This window comes from Cicer arietinum, chromosome 3, assembly GCF_000331145.2.
Source record: "Cicer arietinum cultivar CDC Frontier isolate Library 1 chromosome 3, Cicar.CDCFrontier_v2.0, whole genome shotgun sequence".
NCBI classification, from domain to species: domain Eukaryota; kingdom Viridiplantae; phylum Streptophyta; class Magnoliopsida; order Fabales; family Fabaceae; genus Cicer; species Cicer arietinum.
Genome location: NC_021162.2, coordinates 22,763,292 through 22,769,366, shown reverse-complemented (window position 1 = coordinate 22,769,366; position 6,075 = coordinate 22,763,292). Strand labels below are relative to the sequence as shown.

The following is a 6,075-nucleotide window of genomic DNA, read 5'->3' as shown; positions in this document are numbered from 1 at the left end:
TAAAAGGGTTGTAAGGAAACATACTGTTTGTGGTTACACAATCGATTAGGCAACCGACTGGCACAATCAGAAATAAAAATTGTGCAAGTCAGTGGCAACCTGATTTGCATGCTAATCGATTGGCAAATCGATTGTGCACATCACAAAGTAAAAACTGATTGAAACAAATCGATTGGGAAATCGATTGGGAAAGTCACAGGGACAATCCATTTACTAGGCTAATCGATTGACAAATCGATTGCTTAAATAAAATTTCAAAAGTAACATGACCTGTGACAAACACAATCGATTGGACAATCTATTGTGAGAATTTCAATCATGTTAAGTTTGGTTTCAATCGATTGGGAAATCGATTGAACTAAACAACTGGTAAGAACTTTTCAGAAAAATACTACCAAATCGATTGGCACTCCGATTAGCATGCAATTAGATAAGTTCCTGTTTTAAACACAATCGATTGGCAAATCGATTGACACAAATATTTGAAATCACAGGGAACTCTCAGTTTATGGCCAAATCGATTATGTGTATTTGTGAATCGATTATGTGACTTAGTAAATCGATTAAGTAATCGATTGGTGTGACTTTATTATTGGAACAAAACACCTGACATCGATTATGCAATCGATTCATATAAGTCTGCACATAATTTACTGAAAAGTGTTTTTTAAAAGAATCGTTTGGGAAATCGATTAGTTTGTATAGTTTCAAGATTCAAGAAAAACAAGACTCGCGATAATCGATTGGCAAATCGATTAGGCCTGTTTTAGCACTTTAATGAATCGATTGGTAAATCGATTTATTAGTTGTTTTTCAGAAACTATATAATCTGTTTTCAATCATTCTCTCAAAAAAACATTACAACACATCAGAATACTTTTGAACACTTGAATATACTTCAGAACACTGAAGAACCCTTAAGAACATTTTGTTAACATTCTGATATTGCCTTTTTCAGATCAAGACCAAAAGATTATCCATAATCATTGAGAGAGCTGAAAAAGAATTCTTGAGAGAAAAAGACATTGTTCTCATAAACACTCATTGAACAACCAGATTCTTGTGAGATACATTGATCAAGATTGAAGACAAACTTTTTACTTCTTTTATTTTGTTTGTAACAAATACTCTGTAAAGAAACAACTGTGAAAAATCCAGCTAGAAACTGGTGGCGATCTTCTTGTGTGAGTCTGCCGAGTGACTGCAAAGGATCAAGGGGTTAAGCAATAGGAAAGAGATTGAGTTAGATAGATAGGTTTCGAGGAAACTGGACAATCTGTAAACAAGTCTCAATTCTTTCTATTGAAGAAAAAGCTGAAATCCAGTTGGATTGTCAGGACTGGATGTAGGTTATCTTATTGACAACTGAACCAGGATAAACCTTGGTGCATTCTATCCCTTATCCTTTTACTTTTAATTGTTAATCTTGTATGCCGCATTATAATTCCGCTGTGTATGAATCTGAATAAATCTTGCATCGTATGATTGTATGTTCGATCTTAATTGTATGCTAGACCTTAATAAATAATTTATTTTACTTATCCACGCTAAAGACTTTTTCTCCAAAACACACTTTTTAACATAATATTATTTTTCCGTAACCTAAATAAATCTAATTTTAATAAAAACTCTCATACTCAAAATATTAATTATAATTATTACTATAATATTTTTTGAAATAATCACATAAAAATGCATCATCTTTAAAGAATAGTCGAAATGATAAAATAAATAAATATAACATCATCGATTTATATTAAATACTAAATCAAAAGGAATATGTATAAAATCATCAAACCGTAATAACAATATAGAAATAAAGAAAATCAATATCAATATTACTAATATCTCAAGATAATTATTTGTAAAATAATTAATTAAAATAAAATATATTAAAAAATAATTAAATATATTTGTGTGCACACTTAACCTTAGCCAGCATACAAGGAAATATCAAATTAACTAAAATCGCACATATGCAAGTAGAATCACCTTAAATCTTATAACATATAAAATATTATTGCTTTTAGAAAAATATAAAAATATAATATTTGATATTTATATCACTCATTTAGTCTAACATTTACAAGATTAAAACATCATATAAAAAAAATTAATCCTAAATTTAATTAACATATATTTTAAAATAATTTTAACATCAACTTAATTATTTAAAATTATATTTCATTAGTAAAATAATTTATTATAAAATTTGGAGTGTTACAATATCTCTATCGCCTCTTCAACCAAGAATCATTCACATTGATCCCCAAAAGAAGACTCTTTTAAAAATTAACCTTTAAACCGTAAGCAAGTCAAACTATAGAAGACTAGACATACTAAGAAATAAGAATTAGTATAGAAATAAAAATGGTTTAGTTCTCGGGTGAATAATTTTATTTCGTAGGGTGGGATATTTTGTATCGGTATATTTCTACTCTTTGTTCATTTATAATCATAAATTTGCATTCTTATTTCTTAGGTTCAGTTTTAAAAAGTTGTTTGTCTAATGGATATGATAAATCTAATATTTATTGAAAGAAGATGATCATGAATTGCATTATTTTTAATAAACATTATTGTAAAAAATAAAAACTATTAATAATAATTCAAGATGGATTTTCACTTTAACATTTGTTGATAAAAAATAATTAATTAGTTATGCGTGAATGATAAATTAAGGAACTACATTAGATTAAAGAGACGAATCTGCTATAATAAAAATAAATTATCACGCACATAAGTTTACCAAAACAATTATACATGGTACGGAAAACATCAATATTTTTTTGAAAGGTATACAACATCAATCTTATTATTATTATTATTTTTATTATTATTATTATTATTATTATTATTATTATTATTATTATTATCCTTTTCCTTCTTCTTTGCCTCCTTTTCCATCATCCTTTCTTCCCTTGTTTTATTTCCCGCACCAATGGGCTTATTTGGATCAAAAGGTTTTATATCCTTGGTTCTTTGGGTACCATCAAGCTTATCTACCCAAACATTTTTCTTTGAGTCTTTTGCATAACCTGCAAATAAATTAAATTACAATATTTATTAAATTAATTATATATATAGTAAGAAAGTAATTATGTGCACATACATGATAACTATTTGTAGATTGTATACCTTCTTTGGATGTCTCACTTGCCACAACAGATAAAAGAAACAATCCACAAAGGAAACACAAAATAAAAGCGTTGATTTTCATGATTACTACAATTTCTAAGAGTTTCATTGTTGTGAAGAATATGAATATATTCGACAACATAAATAGGTATGAAAATCAAATGTAGATTTAATAAATAATATATTATTTAATTGGCTTTCGAGAATATTGAGCTATCAACATCTATTGAGCCATTGAAGGGTTATTGAGGTAAGAAAGGTGTTTAAACTTTGACAACTACGAGGTTGCATGATAATTTCTCTAATAATAAACATATTTCTAGACTTTTGAAAAACATAATTATCATATGTAGTCAATAAAAAACAATTATTGACACGATAAAATAAACTTATCATGATAATTTCCTTGTATGTCTCTATAGGTTTTATTTATTTATTTATTTTTGATTTATTCATTTACTTTATATCTCATTAGCCACATTAACTTTTAAGTTATAATTCACTTACATAAATGTTATTTTTTATAAGTTTCGTTAAAAAATATATTATGTGGCTGTTAAAATGTTAATATGTGTATAACAGTGTTGATGTGACAAAATAAAAATTAAATATATTTTTTAAACTTATTTTTATTGGTTTATTAATTAACTAATTTTAAGTTTTAATTAAATGATTAAATGATTAAATGAATTAATAAAATAATTTTAATTATAAATATTAAATAATATCTAATCAACAACAATTACATGGTCATCATGTGTCACTTCATCCAAAATTAGCCATATCACCACTTTTTTTTACTAAAAAAGATTCACAAATGAATTTTTTAAAACTTTTTAGAATTTGCAAGAGTCGTAACACCCTAAATTTCTTATTAATTATATTTTAGTGATATAGTGATAGATTATATTATATGTATGTTTGAAGTGGTACAATATTATAATAATTATTAATTTAGATATATTTTTTCTTTTATAAACAAAAATAATGAATAAAATAAAATAAGCTTAATTATAGTTTTGGTACCCTTATTTTAGCTGAATCACGAAAGTAGTCTCTCCATTTTATTTCTCTCCAATTTTGGTTCCTCAAACAGAAATTTGGTCCAAAACTTGATGAAATTTCATTTTTTTTGCATTTATTTAAGTCACACAGTGCCTTAAGATCTCGTGGTGCAACAATTGTACCTGAAATCTATGATAAAAAATGATGTAGAACAGCTTCAAAAAAATAAATTTTCATCAAGTTTTAGACTAAAATTTTGTTTGAGACCAAAACTGAAGAGAAACAAAATGGAATGACAACTTTCGCGATTCAACTAAAATAGGGGGACCAAAATTATAGTTAAACAAAATAAAATAAAACAAAACAAAACTACACTTTTACGGATGCGCTAGTTGCCTACAATCGTAGCAAATAATCATCCGAATGTTCACTAGGTAACTAATCTTATATCATTTATGGGTATTAGACAAGTGTAGCTGGTACGTACTATTTGCCTCTAACACCAAACCCTCGCCTGTTACGCTGCCACTCAAACATATTCAGTCTCAAAAAGACAACAAGAGTGCCACATGTAGAAAAGTAAAATATTCGCATTCTTGTAGCACTAGAAGTAATTTATAATAAATCAATTGACACCCTTTAGTTTATTCTATAAGGTGAGTATATGTTGGTACCTATACAAATTTTTTGTTGTATTATTTTTATATTAAGTCTTCGCTTTATGAAAGTGACAGAAACTATAAAAATTATGATAGGATTATCGTCTCCTATATTAGTCTTCATCATATGCCATTAATTCCTAATTTTCTTTTATTCTTTTTCGGTAAGCCATCAATTTATTTTTTATTTTTAGTATAAAACACTTGGTTATTAATATTACTATTCAGCTAAATTTATCAATATACAGATTTGAGAAGTTTGAATTTAAATGAGTACTAATTAGATATAATTTATTTCATGTGCATGTCAGTATGCAATCTAGAACTTGACTAATTTATATGAATATTGTGCCTAATTTTTCTTTATGTTTTTAATTACTATACGACCATGTATATTTTATTTATATGCTTTATAAATATAATTTTATGTTTTATCAAAGAGTCTAAAATTTGTTTTATGTATAAAGGCTTTGGTTTATTTTAATTATAATTCAAAATTTTATATAGCATTCACCAGATAATAAATAAACATTATTAATTGCATTGGTATACTATCATTTATTTTAATATAATAAATCATACCTACACGATATATATTTAACGATATATAACTCTAATTTATTTTTAATAACAAAAATATTTGTCTAAATTAATATAATCATAAATATGTATAATTCTAAATATATTTGTGGATGAAAGTACAAACAGTAAGAAATTTATTTATTTATTTATTTATTTTAGAAAGTAATTAATTTGTATTTGGTTGTTGTGTTGTTTTATTACTTCAACGGATTAATAGATATGGTGGTTGGTGAAGACGCGATATATTAAATAAGTAGATCGACTTCATTAGGAACGGATGAGAGGAGATTTGATTTTATGGCTATAATATAATGTGAGATGAATGAGAATGCCGTAATTCTCATAGATTCATCACGGGCTTACGACCTATGGTCGAGCTCTATTGAGTAAAAATAATTAATTAAATAACATATGGATGGAAAAGTGGGGATTAAAATATAATATAGAAACCTATAGAATTATCGTGAATTAATTTATATCAAGATTGTATGATATTTGATTTTATGAGATCTTATAATAATTGTTATTGTATGAGTGATTTGTATTTGAGCATTCTTGTTTACTTGAATGAAATTATAATTTGTTGGGTGGGCTCACTCCCCAAGTGGAACCCACTAGTTTTATTAGTATTAGTATTAAAAAGAAGGTTTTAATGGGTTTGGCCCATGTGAAGGAAATAAAAGGGATTTAG

General features: G+C 26.3%; 1 long non-coding RNA gene across 1 annotated transcript; it reads right to left on the bottom strand.

Annotated features, from left to right (window-relative positions):
- Positions 1-2,974: 2,974 nt before the first annotated feature.
- On the bottom strand, positions 2,975-3,407 carry LOC140919527 (uncharacterized). Its single transcript, XR_012162159.1, has 2 exons — positions 3,139-3,407; positions 2,975-3,038 (listed from the first exon to the last, which is right to left on the bottom strand). It is a non-coding gene; the product is annotated as an uncharacterized lncRNA (long non-coding RNA).
- Positions 3,408-6,075: the final 2,668 nt, after the last annotated feature.